General features: G+C 46.2%; 1 protein-coding gene across 3 annotated transcripts in view; it reads left to right on the top strand.

Moving 5' to 3' along the window:
• Nucleotides 1-16524, top strand: part of ARHGAP33 (Rho GTPase activating protein 33) — a 1138731-nt gene that overhangs the window by 547590 nt on the left and 574617 nt on the right. The gene's annotated exons all lie outside the window — the stretch shown is intronic.

Here is a 16524-nt window from a genome sequence, read left to right as displayed (position 1 = left end):
GTTTAGCTGCAGTTGTTTATTATATGGGCCTTTGGCCGTCTCTTAAATTTTGGCATCCATTCACTTCTGTCACGGTTCGGTACATCATCATTTCCTGGCTTTTGTCCTAGTTTACCATGCTGGTCTCGAGTTTGGCCCTAGTCATTAGTGTCACTTCTTTGCTTCTTGTTCTTGCGTCCTTGTTGCCCTGGTTTGTCTGGGTTACTTATCTCCTCCTTGCTGGTGCTACTGAGTGTCTTCTTGTCAGAGATTCAGCCTTCTCCCACTTGCAGGTCTCTGTCACTCTGACTCCCAGGACAGTTTTCCACTTTCCTCTTGCTGCAGACCTGGTTCTATGTTAATATCCTGCCAGTTTGGGCAGCTCCTAAATAAGGCTGTAATTCTATTCACCAACTCGGAGCAGCCACAAACGTGCAGGATTGTGCACTCATTTTCTGGGCTTGGTGCTACCTACAAACCCCCTATGCCAAGCATCTCAGCTGCATCTTGTCCTCCTCACCACCCAAACTCTCTGTTATGGCTTCTCTTGGCTGTCTTCCCCACCCAGATTTCCCCAGCCCTCCCCACGATTCACTTCTTTGCCCTGGACACCTATCTTTAGGGCTGACCGTCCCTCCTCTTCTGTTGCAGGCTACTTTGTGCAGGGTTTCCTGTGTGTCTCTTTTCCGCACAGTTCAGGAAACAGAGTCCCAAGAACAGCAGCATCAGACATTTTACCGGGCACAGGCTCTGGTGACGTATGTCTCCTCCCTTCCGTTCTCTGGTAGTTCTTGGACCGTTTGGACCGTTTTCTTCAGACCATGGGCCAGGCCACCTGCCCACAATTAGGGAAACCGGACTACATGCTCTGTCTTCTGACTGTCAAAGATGGCCTCAAGAACACACCAGCTGTCGAAGACTGTTTAAGGGTTTTTATTTTCAGAAATGTCTCAGGGTCAGAAAGGGGTGTACCGCTCTCTCATCTAGGGAAGGCCGTTCCCTCCATGACCCGGACGTCCCGCAGTGCTAGGTTTATCACTAGAGATCGGTAAGCCCTACTATCTGAGAAGAGATCTGTCTAGTTGTGATGGCCTAAAGGCAAACACTGTCTCTAAACTCTCTCTGGGAACAATTTAGGTGGTCCCTGACCTAAGTTCCCCTGCAGTATGATGTAAGAGTTTGGGGCTTCCAGACACCCGAGACTCACTTTGTCCTTTCCTTCTGCACCCTGGAATTCCTCCCCAAGGTCTGTTGCTCTCCCTTTTCTCCTCCTACTCTCCTTGACACTTCTCCATCCGACGTGTCTCCTTCCTCTTCCTTAAACTTCCCCTTTCCCTCTGATGTGCCTCTCTACTACGTGGCTTCACCCTCCACTCTTACTCTGTCTGCTACTCTCTCTCCTCCACACCAATATTACTCCCCTTCTCTTCATACTGCTAGTACTACTGTCCCCTCTCCACACTGCTACTACTCCCCCCACCGCTACTACTACTCCCCTCTCCACAATAATTCCATTGTCCTTTCTCTACACAGAGTAGTAGCTGCTATCACTCTACCCACACCCTGTCACCTTCTCATTCACTACCTATTTTATTGGTCTCAAGCCCACAACTTGCACGCACACTCGCACCGAAGTACCTTTTTTGCCCACCAACCAATACCCCACCCTACACACTCCTTGAGCAATTCTCCTCTGTACCGTCCTTCCGCCACCTGGTCTCTTGGTCCTCCTTCTCCTCCCCCTACCATACCCGAATAACCAACACCTTCCTTCTTCCTGTCCTCCCACTTTTCCTCTGCCTTCCCAGTAATTTTCTCTTGCCCTCTACTGGTTCCCCGGGCATACAGCTGACTGTCATTTTCCCTGGGGCGGTGTTACAGGCAAGAAAACAAACAAAAGGTGTCTTAATCCGGCATCTCATCTTCCTCCAAACACTAGTTATCATGCAGTACATGTCTTCTTGTGCGTGGCGCCGTATCATGGATGCCTGTATTCAGTTTGTGAGCAGTACTGGGGTCTAAAGGTGCAGTGGAAACGGATGATGCCTTGCTGAATGGCGCAGAGATCAAAACCAGTTTATGGGCCTTTGTAGCAGGCTACGTAAGCTGCAGGCTTCGTGCCCTAGCTGCTATTTTAAAATGTTGCAAGTATTTAATTAGCCAGCAGAGATTATTAGCTCTCCTAATAAATCACACGTTGACTGACACTTCAACCTGGCTGGTCCTTTAGCTCGGCCCATTCTTTGATGCCAGCAAAAAATGCATGCCTATACATGTAAAATGCAAAGATAAACTATTGGCTTTGTCAGTGCTTGTTTTCCCGCGTTCGTAAAATCAAGCCAATAACAATAGGTAGTACAAGCATTTGTGTTGTATTGTGCTGAAGAAGACGCCGTTCAAGGGAGGGAGGAGGGAGAACAGTAGTTTGATTATTGGAGTGACCTTGTGGGGGGGGGGGCGTTTTGATCTGTACAACTGTCATGTTGCCACTGTTGGATGTTTTAAATGTATGAATCTTACAATAAAAACAAAGTTTAAAAAAAAGACTACGTTGCCTATCATCAATCGGATGGTAAAATGTAAATGGCGGAACCTAACTGGTCTTGCTGTTAGTCCGTTTTTGTTGCAGGTTACTGCTCTGTTTAGTGCACCTGTGATAAACTGTAGAAGTGCAAATGATGATAGTGGTATATTTAAAAACGGAAAAGCGCACACGCCGTTGTCAGATAACGTGTAAAGACACGTGTCCACATTTTCCGTCTCCGGGTGCAGAAAAGCAAATCATTGCTGCGAGAATGGGGAGCGGGACACCACTGTCTTCTTCGCCCTTCTTTATGCAAAACCATATATGTTACTTCACCCACACAGAATGTGCTTTTTAAGCTGCCCTGACTGCCCTGTGCCCCGCTCCATAGCAATGGAATTAATAGATCGGCGAGTAAAGAAACGAAGACCAGTCTTCGGTTGAATTTTAAGAATGGAGTGAATCTGTTTATTTAAATGGTGAAATATGAACAACGATTAGTTTCACCGCATATGCCATTCTGCAGCGAGCCTTCCGAGCCTCGTTCGCCGTGCGTTAGTCAATATTGTACTGTTCATACCACATTGGTTCCAAGCAGTTGGCCGTCACTCCCCGATTATTTGACCCTGTTTAATTTTGTTTCTGAAATACTCCACTGTTGGGCGGCAGTTCCGCTCTTGGAATCAAGCTGCCCTCTCGGAGAAGCCCAACGCGCAAAAGCATGTAACTGATCATATCGCCGACATCATGGCGGCTGAAGGGCGTGGTTATTCAACACGTTGGGACAGCAGCAGCTTTCTCATGCTGGTGAAACCCAGAAGAATGTAGACCATCCGGCTTCGTGCTTCGTGCAGCTGCTGTTGCTAGATCGGCCTCTTACCGGCATGTGCAAACCTTGCATCTTACTTAACACTGCTGCGGACTTATTTTGTACTTCAGGGGGGAGCGGAGGGGTAGAATTAAGAGTTTATTCTTCACTGTGGGTCCACCGTGTAGACTACCACCATCTTTTAGAAGTATGGTATGCAAACAAAGGCATCCTAGTTCTGTGCACAAGTTTGCTGTCAATCGAAGACCGTTATACATTTGCACTTCTTCGGGTGCCCACCCGTGTATAGAATCTCACCTATTTGTGTTTTGTTTGATATTTCATTTAGATATTCATTTATATGTGCTTCAAAGATGTTGGCCTCATTTCGAGTCTGTTGGTAACCCTGATGATGCTACCTGCGGGTTGCTGCCAGACTCGTAATACTTTACTGGTGCCTGACTTCCTGGTGCCACCGGATAATTACAAGTCCGGGAAGTCAGGCGCGGGTAAAATGTTAGTCCCCCATTCCGATATGGGAGTGGGGCCTCGGAAGCGCTGGCACCGTACGTAGCTAACGGTGCTGGTGCTTCCGTGAAGAGTCTGCCTACCGTGGACGCTCGTAGTGTGCCGGCTCGCGGCTCGGAAACGAGGGCCCCTGATAGGGTCGTTTCTAGCTGACTTGGTGCCCAGGGCGAATCCTCAGAAAGCACCCCTCTGTCTCCAGGGACTGGCACAAGGCACTTCCAAACTACACCTGTGTCGTGCAACAAAATCCATCCTCAATATGAATAAATAACTGTATAAATGAAGCTGGTTTCATTGTAATGCAAGTACTTACAGAAGAATTCTAATGTGAAAACACAGCTGTTGCTGTCCAAGTAAATGTTTTTTCTGTCACCTGTTCTTAGCGAAGGCCTTGCCTGAATGCAATTTAAAACTGTCCATACTGGCACACTGCCGTGTGACCAGTCTACCGGGGTCTGAGGGCCTACTGGCCCTGTGTTGCAGGTGTTATGTTTGTGCCACCTCATTTGTATTTAGCAAGGAGCAATACTAGACTAACCATATGAACTATTTTCTGATAGAAGGTTATCATTCGAAGATGGACAGTCTGGTACACTCTTATTGTGCTCTTTCAGAATACCTCTGAGAGTGGGAAAGTGGACAAATAGCACCAATGAGGATTCCTGTATGCTTTGTATTAAATACCAGAGTATTTCAGGACTATAACAGTGATCAGAGATCTCTACATTTGATAAACAAGTCTGCGCTAAAAGGATTGTATGTGTGAATCAATAAATTCATAACCGATGCATGGCTTGGTGCTCACATCACGGTTCAAAATACTCACCCCAACATTAAAATGTTAGTTACCAAGAACCATACTTGCTCATTTGGACAGCTTACGTTTTTGGATGCGAGTATAAAATGGCTGCAACATCACCCACTCAAATGGGGCTTCTGTTTTCTGAAGAATCTTAGATGAGGAAGTGCTGGGTCTCAGTGTGAGCATTCCCAACCGCCAATACAGAAACCTCTTTTGGGAATTATATCTGTAGACACGAGAGGATACCGTACAAGAGAGATCCAATAAACAATGCACACAAAGGCTACACAGAAAGCATTGGCGTAACACAACATTTGGGGGCCCTACTTTGAGACATGCTGAGTACCCTCCAACTCGGCAACAAATCACGGGGCACACCACACACTGGGCTGGCCTAGATAACCACGCTTGCGCAATACGCACGAACATGCTGTTGCAGGGGTACGCGGAAGCTGCACTAGGAGAAACGTAAATGTGTGTTTTAATGCATTCTATAGCACACTTTCTGAGAAAAATTGGCTAAAAGGCCAGAGCATTTGCAATTGTCTTGTAGGGTAACATCAATCGAAAAATCCAATACATGTAAGTCACCAACAATGCACAGGAACATTAATACTTTAAATCATATAATGCTTTGCTATTAAAAATGCCATGCCACAATGAAAACATGGCCAAATGGAGTGTAGACCAGTCTAGACACTTAATAACCTATTACAGTAAAGCATGCAAGGCCACATTTAGACATACCTAAACTGGTTGCACCAAAATGTCAGTCGAAGCAATAACACTTACGGTTATTTTATCACTGATGCCCAGAAACATATACAAGGCTACAGTAAGAATCGACTAGAAGGGCAGCATCCAAATGCCAGTCTAGCCAGGTAATTACACATAGCAGGACTGCTTTAGTAGAGATGCCCAGTTAAAAAAAAAAGTCAAGCCAAACTAAGAAATGACTAGACTGGCTGCACCAAAATGCCTCTCTAGCCACCAATACCACATAGCAAGCCTGCTTAACCTAGATATGGATGACCATTCCGATTTATCGCACAATCCCCATACCCCCACACATCCCCTCTCCCTCTCACCCCCTTGCCCAAATCCCAAAAATAATCTTCACGGCCCAGAATTACCTCCACGTCCCTTTTCCTTGTCCCAGTGCTTATGCACTGGAATGAGGAAGAGTGGGACTAGGAGTAATGAAGATTACAGGTAACTAAGCCAGGCATTACCTCCATGTCCCTCTACCTCATCCCAGTACTTGTGTAGGAGTCAAAGTGCCTCATAAACAAGTACTGGGATGAGGAAGAAAAGGGCTATGAGTAATGAAGATTATCAATAAGTAACCAAGGGATTAAACACAAGTAGTGGCGCAACACCATTGAGCTGGCTGTGCTTCAGTCTGTCCCCACCTGCCCCCGCCTTTCCCTTGACATTTTGGGATGTGTTGACTCTGAACAGAAAAGGATATAGATGTTAAACAGCACCTGGGTTTCGTTGTTATCAAAGGCCCAACAATCACTACCGTAAAGCATTTCACCGTGAGTACCTGCATACAAATGCATAATTCTTAGGCAATTGAAATCTTGATGTGATTTTGTACTTGCATGCCAGGGAAGTAATTGGAAGGGTAGAGAGGGAGTAGGAGACTGCTTATTCTCACAGAAGTCCATGAGTGGGTGCTTTCAGACTTAAAGGAGAGAGTTAACTGCTTTTAACATTGAAGCTACATTAGAATTGTCTCATTAGAATGCATGAAGAAGTTAGATGCCCCACACAAATAAGTTTGGCCCTCCCCCACCGTTCATGAAGTTAGCACCTCTCCCAACATTTGAAGGGTTGGCACCCCCCCCCCGATCCCTCTGAAAGTTAGGTTTCGTTGCACCCTGAGCAAACACACACACCCACACCCATACATTTAAGTCTCCACCAATTCACCATACACTCACACACATCATGGGGTTGAGGGGAGCCCTATTACTTCAAAAAGAAATGGTTTCTTTTTGAAGTCATTCTGTTAAGGACCGAACTATAATGGAAATAATTTTTTTATGAAGGCAGAGTGACTTAACAAATATATACTTTTTATTTAGTCCAAGGGCCCTCCCCCCCCCCCCCCTCCTAGGACAGGTGGTGGTGTGGCCCCCCGCTCTGCGCCAGTGACAGGAAGGATTGTACATCTTACAAACTTTAACCTGACCAGTAATAAGATGAAGCGTTTTAAACAAACCTGGCTTCTAATGCATGGTAAAGGGTCCACAGTTCCTCATCCACTACCTCCTCACTATTATGCAAGCCTCGGGGGTTATTTCTGCAAAAAAGAGAAGGCCCATGCTCTATCTAACAGAGCTGGCATTGGTATCTCGCATGTATTTATCTATTTATTTTAATTCTTGATAACGTGCCAGATCGCCCAAATACCTCAAGGCGTATTATTGCTGTTTTGCAGCTAGTGAAAATCATGGTGTGGCAGTGTAGAAAGGGCATTTGGCTTAGTGGGAGTACAATTTGATGCAACTTCTTTGATTGCTTTATGTGTTTAAGTGTGGGCAGAGCCCCATACACAACACATTCCAGTGTGCTATTGTATGGATACTGGACACATCAGACAAAAACAGTTATATGTGCTGTTAGATATACGGGAGCGCCACATATATGCCTTTAACCAACATGGTGGTGACTTGTGCAGCACACAAATCATTCCTGCACACACATCACTGCATTGATTTTCCATGGACTACTGTTTGCATGGTGACATGAACTCTACTTTCCTAATCAAGGTGCCAGGTCACATTGAGGAGCCCTCCGGTGCGTGCGCTAGACAGTGGTTGGCTTGTTTAGAAAATTAAAAGACCTTTGATGCTGAGCGGATGCATTTAGTCCATGTCCCAAAGCAGCCACTAGAATACTTAAGCAAGAAAATGACCGTTAACCTTCCCATGGATGGGCCATATGCAACTAAAAAGTAATATACAAAAAAAAAAAACGTTTTGGTGAGTCAAATAAAGAGACATGAAAATTAAAGAAAATAGTTTAAAACTTTTTTTGTGTGGCACGTCAAATCTCTTTGAAGAATGCATAGGTTTGGACAGCTAACTGATACTTGTGCTGGCATGGTGAATAAAATTGCCCCATTTTCACTTCTTAACACTGAAATGTTAAGCACATACTCTGTAAAAACAATGGCTTGTTAAGTGAGCCATCACTTATAAATTGCCCCACTTGAAAGACTGTCAGCACGAAGAATGAGGGGCACTGGGTGTGTGACCCTAGAGCATCTCGCATGCTGCGTTTGGAATATGCATTCCTTTGTTTGCTTATTCCAAACGCATCACAGTCATTCACAAGTCGGCAGAGAATAGCCAGCCGAACATGGCAGAGGAGCACCCACCGGCACAGCATGCTGCTTAATCTGTTGCCCAGCAAGCTCAGAAGCAGCTGTCTCGGTGTTCCCCTTACTGCGCCCTCCTCCTGAGCTATTTAGCTCTGCGGCCCAGGCCGTCGCCCGCTCCTCCCGGGCCAAGAAACTGGGCTGGGTGCTGATGAGTTTACCGGCACTCTAGTTTCCGGACTGGCAAACTTGTAATGAGGTAGTTTGTCTAATTCTTGGTTTGTCTTTGAAAGGGAATGCTCGCAGAGATTACTTGTACACACAAAATTGCACAAAAGCTCAGATGGAGAGTATGAGGGATGATGGATGGGTTGGCTATTAATGCACAAGGAGAAGCTAAAAATAGGATATAGTTGGATACAAAAATGAATGGCTGAGTAATTGTAAACTGGTGGGTCCGCTCAATTTAAACATGTTACCCACATTATAAATGCATACATCAAGCTTATTAACTCGCCCAGATTGGAACTTGGGACCTGCAACTTAAACCGGATGTCCTTTATCCGATTCAGCTTTATTTTCCCAAAAGGCTTTAGACCCATACAGTGTCACGTGCAAGTGATACCAGACTTGGGACCGACTCTTCTGGAAGCCTAGCAGCATTTGAACGGGCCATCTCTTTTGGAAAGACCCCCACCCAGAGCAGGGCATAATTATCACACTTGATGCACGTGCATATTATTCCTGCTGAGAAGGGTAACTGGTGTGCAATGAAGGCAATGAGAGCAGACTAGGAAAGTGAAATGAGTTTATAAACCCAGCCTAAACATAGGTGTAAGCAGTGCCTGACACGTCAAATCGTCCTGCTCACTAGAAAAGGGTGGCCTCTCAGAACCCCCTGGCAGGGCTGATTCTGAAAATTCATTTTAACACCGACAACATGAGTTTATTAGTTATGTGCTCTTAGGTATTTAGCAGGAATGTTGTACAAAATAAAATCTCTTAATTTTAATAAACCATATGACTCGAAATCATTCTGATACGTCTGCTGAGCTGGAATGAATCTGGAATCCGGGCAATGTTTTTACAATCTAGGAAATGTATTAAAAATCAAATAATTCTCAGTACAAGGTCCAGAGCCTCTCTAATGATGCTGACAAACCACATTCAATCATCCTGTAGCATATCGCTTTATCAACACCAAATGCTCATCTGCAGTAATCTTTGATGAGTGGGGTTTACCCATTACCCTCACCAATACATTCATAGCATAACACGAACACTCGTTCATTGGAGACCGGAAATAGCGTGTATAATAATGCTACTACGTCGTGTTTTTTTAAAGTAAGGCCTCAACTTATTTATTGGTAGTGGTATCGAATGAGCCGGTAAAATCCCTTGTCTGCAATCTCCTGATTGCATCTGTCACTGAATTGATGACAACCTCTGCTAGAGTCTCTCCCCTCAACCTTGATGGCTTGGCCCAAACCTCCCCTAGCAAAGTCCCAGAAAGACAAGATCATATAATGTGCTTTTGTGTCCCTTCTGTTACCTCCCAGAGGGCATTGCAAAGCTACATACTCCGACGCATCAGTTAGTGTAACTATGTGACATATCTGGTACTGCAGCAGCAAACTACCACCACTACTCACTTCCCTATTAAACAGAACTGCTATTCCCTACTAATCACCACTCCTACTTGTAAACATTCACACCACAATCTGCCCTGCATCAGGGTTTGCTACCCGGACTGCCTGCATCTTCACAGGCTGCCTATAAACCCACTGGGGCCGTTTGAAGCCTCCTCCTAAATAAATCGGGCTCCTCTGGCACTACCAGGCCGACTTGGATGTCCTACATGGGCCAGACACTCCTGCCCAAACCCGCCAGGAGGAAAGGACGAGGGGCAGTTACCTTTTGGATTTCCGAATGGCTACCTGCAACCTAAGGTTATAGTTATTTTTCTAATGTTATTATGGAGCTCACTATGGGCACCCCTATTGTTAGTAACGACTGGACTTCCACCGTACACCTTTTTTAATGGATTATGCTGCCAATGCTGCTTTGGATCCAATTCCAATCTACCCAATCTGTTACTCTGCTCAATTGAACACCAATCTACCAAGAAAGCGGGAGCCATTCTTGTGGATTATAACTGTCCATTTAAAAACTCCTCTCACCTCCGTGAATGACATAATGGGATGAATGGAGTAGAACCATGCATTCTTGGCTGTCCCCATCATGCCCACTTGCTGTCAGCTGAAACCCATGCCTTCCCTTCCCCCAAATAGCATTTTGCCATCTTTACCTCCCTGCTAACCTTCTTGCCTTTCTCTGCCAATTCACTAGCTTGTGTGGCATTGTGGAAGGCCAGGAGGAATCCGCATTGAAAAAGGTCGCTAAAATGTACTTGCAAACATTTTTCCCAGTTCCAAATTCACACAAGCAGCCTGGATAACATTTTGCCACCCAGCCAACATTCTTCTTACAGCATAGTGGTAAGGCAATGGTTTCCTTCTGTGGCCTTTGACAGAAAATAAATGGCTGCCACTCATTCCGCTGTCCCGAGTATGCCAACTTCTTCCTATTAAAACTAGCATGCCCTTTGTTTTGGTTAGCATTGTGCCACGACATGATCTCTTATACCGGCTTCATAGCTAGCTGCCCATGGTCTCCTTGCAAAATGAGAGCATAGTTGCTTCAGTCTTTGGCACCAGCGACCGAAGCCATTGTGGAAACGCAGGCACCTTTTATTCTGTTTCTTAAATGTTTATCATTGAAAACACGATGAAGGGTCCACAATTTCCTTTTTCAGTTTCTGATCCAGCAGTATTAAAACTGTGCCAGGCAAAATGCTTGACAGTGGATAGTGGAACACAAAGATGTCATGGCTGGGCGACAGCGCAGTGAGTTGAAGCACCAGGGTCCTGGCTCCTCCACTGGCTGCCCCTTGCCCCAGCATAACTCCACCAAAATGACTAAAAGTACTCCGGGAGAACACTTCCACTTATGAGGTGGGGCAAACCAAACAGTCAAGGAGCATACCCACTGCATTCAGCAAAGGCCACAAAACAAGAGGGAGAGCTCGGAGGCTTATGCAGCCCAGGCAGTAGAGCGTCAATCCTCGTCGGAGTATGTGTCTGTGCTGAAGATGCTCTGTCTGCATATCTAGTTCTCCGTTTGCAAAATCCACTCGACCACTAGCATTTGTGTGTAGTTTTTAGGCGGGTCGCATGCCGGTTTTACAGTATTCTACCCTTTGGTCCAGTGTCCTTTCTGAAATGTGTGTTTGGTTAACTGCACTATCCACAATTGCTCTCTGGTGGGCAGCAGTGCACCAGGTTCATCACATCTACCTGGAAGTCAATCTGTGGAAGTCTACCATTCAAGGCTGTTGGGGATGGCCGCTAGGCCTGTGGACGAGCGCTGAGGTGGACATGTACTGAGAACCACAGACTGCTTTCTTGGGGTTCAGCCTGCTTCTGCCTTTCCTAAGAAGAGGTCTCAGAGGAATGGTCACTGAGACTAAGTAATTCACTAGAATAAAAGCCTTTTAGTGAGGTGACATCCAAAACTGAAGTACTGACTGTGGTTTTTGCAGAGGTAAAGTGTCTTGAGAGTTAATACATGAAGGGGTTTTATTTTATTTTCTCCCCTCCTTCAGAGAATTAATGAATGTCTTGACGCATGTTTTAGTTATTTTTTGACAAGGCATACTAATGAATTTGTCTACTGTTTTGGTTATTTAGCTGTTGTACTAAGTATTGAGAGTTTGTACATTGGTTTTTATTATATTTAGATAAAAGGATTTGTTAAAAATGAATGAAGGGATAATAGTGGTTATTTCAGAGGGAGCTACATTCCACGTGGTGTGTGTGGGGGGTGACGGCGGCAAGACGCAGCGGGGGAGTCTGGGCTAATGGGAGCAATGTGGAAACCAGCACGAGATTGTGGATAACTGGGGCAACATTTCTAACATTTGAAACGTTCTAACAAAATCACAAGATTATGTCTTTGTGTCTTCTTGGTGACAATTTTTAATGGTGCATGTTGTGCCATCTTTAAAGCTGAAGCGGCAGAATCAGTGGCCGATGTATTTCGGACTTTATCAGGGCTAGATCTATAGTTAATGCAAATATTGTGATAAAGCTGGTTTCGAATTCAGTAGTATTTGCTACCTAGGGTGATCTCCCGATCTGGTGGTGTTCTTCAGTGACCTTTCATGGTCACGGTTTCTAGATGATCTGTTTCATGACTGATCAAGGAAATTAGTGGATGTTCATGGACTAGAATAATGTTCTTCAAAGTTCACGATTTGCTAGCAAAATTCCCCAGTAGTAGCTACTTTATCTTGGCCTCTATTTTGCAGGTACCTTAGTGTACATTAAACTGTGATGAATTTTCATATTGTTAAACCCAGAGAACTCTTCCGGGGCAATATAATGGCGCCAGAATTAGTTTGTAGCCAACCAATGCTTGTGATAACTAAACACTTCCATTGTTGCTTCTGTGCCAAGTGCCAGTACACATGTTTTTAAACACAATAAATATTGTACAGGAACACTAGAATCCACATACATAAAACACATTCAGTTGTAAGGACTATTCACATCAGACAAAGATGATACAGGACAGTTTATTATTCAACCATTCTTTCTCCACTACCTTTCCAACCTGCTACCAATAATCCATATAAATGCATTTCCCACTAATAATGTATCCTTGCACATATATTAAAAGCCTACAATATGTGAACAGACCACCATGCTTGATTACAGATAAAGGACATGTTATTATGTACTGTGAAGGCATCATGAAGCGAGACACAGACTTGGGGCCTGAGTCACAGAGCGTTTTCCAATGGGGTTTTGTCATTATAAAACACATCTTTGAATTAGGCTCTTTAAGTTCCAACAAAAGATATTGACTTAAATGGCAGGATGGTAGAATGACTAACTTGCCCTATGCTAACGTGGGATTTCTCTACCTGAACAAAACTAAGTAAAGGCTGGGTCAAAGAGTTCAACTTAAAAGTTGGTCTGTGTCCAAAACCTATACTTGCCCTCACAACTAAAGCTAAACAGTGTGTAGGTATGTCAGTAATCAAAGAAATAGTGATCACCACAAAGTTCTGAGCTTCTTCCAGTTCTCAGTATACTCTTCAGCTCCCCTTTGCCAAGTTCAAACAGTTCCACAAACTCCTCAGCGCTCCCTTCCCCAAGTTCAAAGTAACACAGTTCAACCAAAATTCTTAAGACTACACTTTTCACCTAAACTCTTCCCCCCCCCCACCCCTGTGGAGTGCACACAGGCCTGACACATTCCAGGTGACAATCGATGACAAAGGGACAGTCAACTGTCACAACCTAAACACCTTGAGAATGTGTCCTTGGAATTGCAGCATTGTCGTCCCTAGCCACTTAAACACAATCCTGTGTGACCAAAAGGCACACATGCAAGCCACAGATTGCAAACCCCCCATGCAAAATAGCACATCCAAATGCTGTTATGTCACCTAAACCTCCCCCAACCCCAGCCCACACACCATGGCATGCAATGTGAAAACCTCAATAAAAATATCAACACGCATGACACAGCTGTCACAAAGCGCACTGTTACAAATGGAAACAGGCCACAGACAATCCCCTCAGACACGCACTCTGAAGAAAAGAGTGAGCAAAAACATTCAACCTATACTAAAAGCACGTAAATGCATGCCACCAAAGGCCTGAACACCAAAACCTCGAACCTTTGGTGACATGCATTTCAGGGAATCCCAAAAAATAAAAGAAAATGCGGGTGCTGCGGGGTTGTCCTCCCGCAACACCCCGCTCACTACACCACACAGTACAGTGAGTGGTGTCAGTGGCCTGGAAACCCCTGCAGGTGCATAAAAAAACAAAGGAAAAAAATTAGCCAGCGGCGCCAGTCCACGATCACGAAAGTCAATGTGAACACGTGCAGCAGGGACACAGCATGTCTCAGAAGGCAAGTAGTGAGTGGGTGGATGGGTGGATGTTGGGGTGGGTTTGGGGTGTGTAGTGTGTTGTGGTGGGGTGTTTGCAGGGCGATTCAATGCACGTTAGCGTGGAAAATGCATGAACACAGTGTAGCATACATTTTCCATGTTAACCGCTCTGTTGCGGACACATCTGCAACGGAATCATATTGCTGAGCGTGTGACACATCATAAGCATATGCAACACAGGACGATCAATTTACCAGCATAACACATCATGAACACAGGACTCAACAGTCACAATGTCAGACAGTGAGTAAACAACATAGCACAAGTCCCTCAATGTGACATTGCCATCACACCACACGTCCCCCTACCATCATGAGTGGCCTCGACAGCTAAAGTAGGCATGGGTCCGCATACAGCATGAAGTGCATCAACAATGTAAACCGACAAGGCAATGCATGAATTAGCAGAATTAAATCATGCACAGTCAACAATATACTCACCAAAATGCAGTCCAACCATGCTCTGGAGAAACCATCCTGAATCCCCACTAGGGGTGTATACACAGGTTGGACGGCAGGCTGGCCACAGATGTGACGGAAGTCCAATGCCTCTGTGTAAGTTACTGTCACACTGTGCCATCCTTGCGAGCCCATGGAAAGGGGAAGCAGGAGTGGAACATGTGTCCGGACCCCAAGCCTCAAACACAAGACAAGCCTGTATAGGCCCACCCGGAACACACAGTGGGTGCCATTGGATGACACAAAGCACCACACTGCAACATAAATGCACAATAGACAAAAAATTATAATGGCCATAGTGGACCCTAGGGGTTGGCGGCCACCCAGGAGGGGGGAGGTGCAGGGTGCACCTCCGCACCCACATGTGTCGATGTTGAGACAACAAAAAAAATCTTCCATGGGCTCATAGTCTTCACGGCATGACCTGAGTGAGAGATAGGTCATTGTTGTTGTCACCGCCTGGTTGTACATCAGGAGGTGCGCGTGGCACAGGTCCTGACCACGCATAGCCCCAGCAAGCCCCTCCACGGCAGCAAGCATGCGGGCCTGGTGAGCTTGGTTCTGAATGAATATGGTATGGAGGTCCCCATGCACCATCTCCTGTGTAACAGAGTTCTGCCAGGGAGGCCTCACGTGCCAGACGGTCCTCCTCCCGGCTTGCACGGAGCTCAGCCGAGAGTGTGCGTTCAAGCTGCACCATCCTCTGCTCTGTCCGTTCATCCTGGGTCATGATGAGAGCACCCAGAGTACTTCTGAGGGAGGGGTAATCTTCCCTCAGGGCTTCCCTGTTGGTCTGTCCCTCAGCAGCAATAGCTGAGCGCAGAGCCACCAGTTCAGCCCGACGGGCCCTGTTGGACGCCGCCATGCCCAGCCTGAGTGAGCGGCACGTGGACTGCGTTGCCTGCTGCTGGAGCTCCACCTGACTATCAGGGGGTAGGATGGAATCGGCCACACGTTCCATGCCTTGAGCCAACACCTAAATTGCTCCCCCCTGTTGCTGTGCAATGGCATACATGGATTGCTCCCACCCAGTGTTCCCCGGTGGCGCACGGCCACCGCGTTGCTGTGCACCACGCCTGCGGCGCCCAAGGAGACGTGGACCTTGCTGTGCTGGCAGAGCCTACGACTGCAGGACAGCATTCCTCTGTCGATCTGCTGCCCCAGGAACAGGAGCAACTGGTGTGGAGTGCGATTCTGCACCCGTAACCACCACAGGCCGACATACCAACACTGACTGGCCCCTTGAGGGGTCCACCCCCACTGCAGGTGTGGCGGACAGAACAGAATCCATAGCAGAATCACCCACCGTCGACAGCATGGATTCATAAGCATCCGACTCAACATCAGAGTCAGACAGATGCTCAGAGCCATACCCATAGGCAGGCCTGGACAGGATGGCCTGGAGCACCGAGGGATATTCGTGATCTGCCACCCCACGACCACCACTGGTGCTGGGATGGTGACCAGAACCCTCCATCCTGTCTGCAGTCTCCTCCTCCACTGCTTCTGGTGCATCATCACCTGTAAAGAAATTTAAATAAACATAAGTACGCATGTCAGCAGCACATACCACACACATACACAACACAACACATGAGGCAGCCATGTCACACAAGACACAAACTCTGGCATGCATGCAGTGGCAATGAAATGGAAGGGGACCCTGAAAGCAGACATGAATGTGTGTCAAAAGCAAAACCCACACATGTACTGCATGTTGCATATCAACAGCATCACGCACAACCTTCTGGCAGGCATGAATCTCTGGCAAAATTTACAGATGTGAAGTGATGGCAGGTAGCATAGCCATGGCACAATTTCCAAATAGCCACAGCAGTATGTCAAATAGAAGTGTCCATGACGCATTCAAATTGCATGTCAACATGCACTGCAAGAACATCAATATCAATAAAAGCACACGTGTCACAGGATGCAACAATGCAAGTGCCTTGAAATACAGTGCAGGGAGGCAAATGGATACATATATGGCAGGTATCTTTGACAACACACCAGTGAATAGGCATGTTGAACGGTGAAACATGGCTCAGAGGTGCGTGCGTGGGTGC

This window comes from Ambystoma mexicanum, chromosome 1p (assembly GCF_040938575.1).
Source record: "Ambystoma mexicanum isolate Mex_15411 chromosome 1p, UKY_AmexF1_1, whole genome shotgun sequence".
NCBI classification, from domain to species: domain Eukaryota; kingdom Metazoa; phylum Chordata; class Amphibia; order Caudata; family Ambystomatidae; genus Ambystoma; species Ambystoma mexicanum.
Note: the sequence above shows the minus strand (reverse complement) of the source record. Positions and strands in the feature narration are given on the sequence as shown.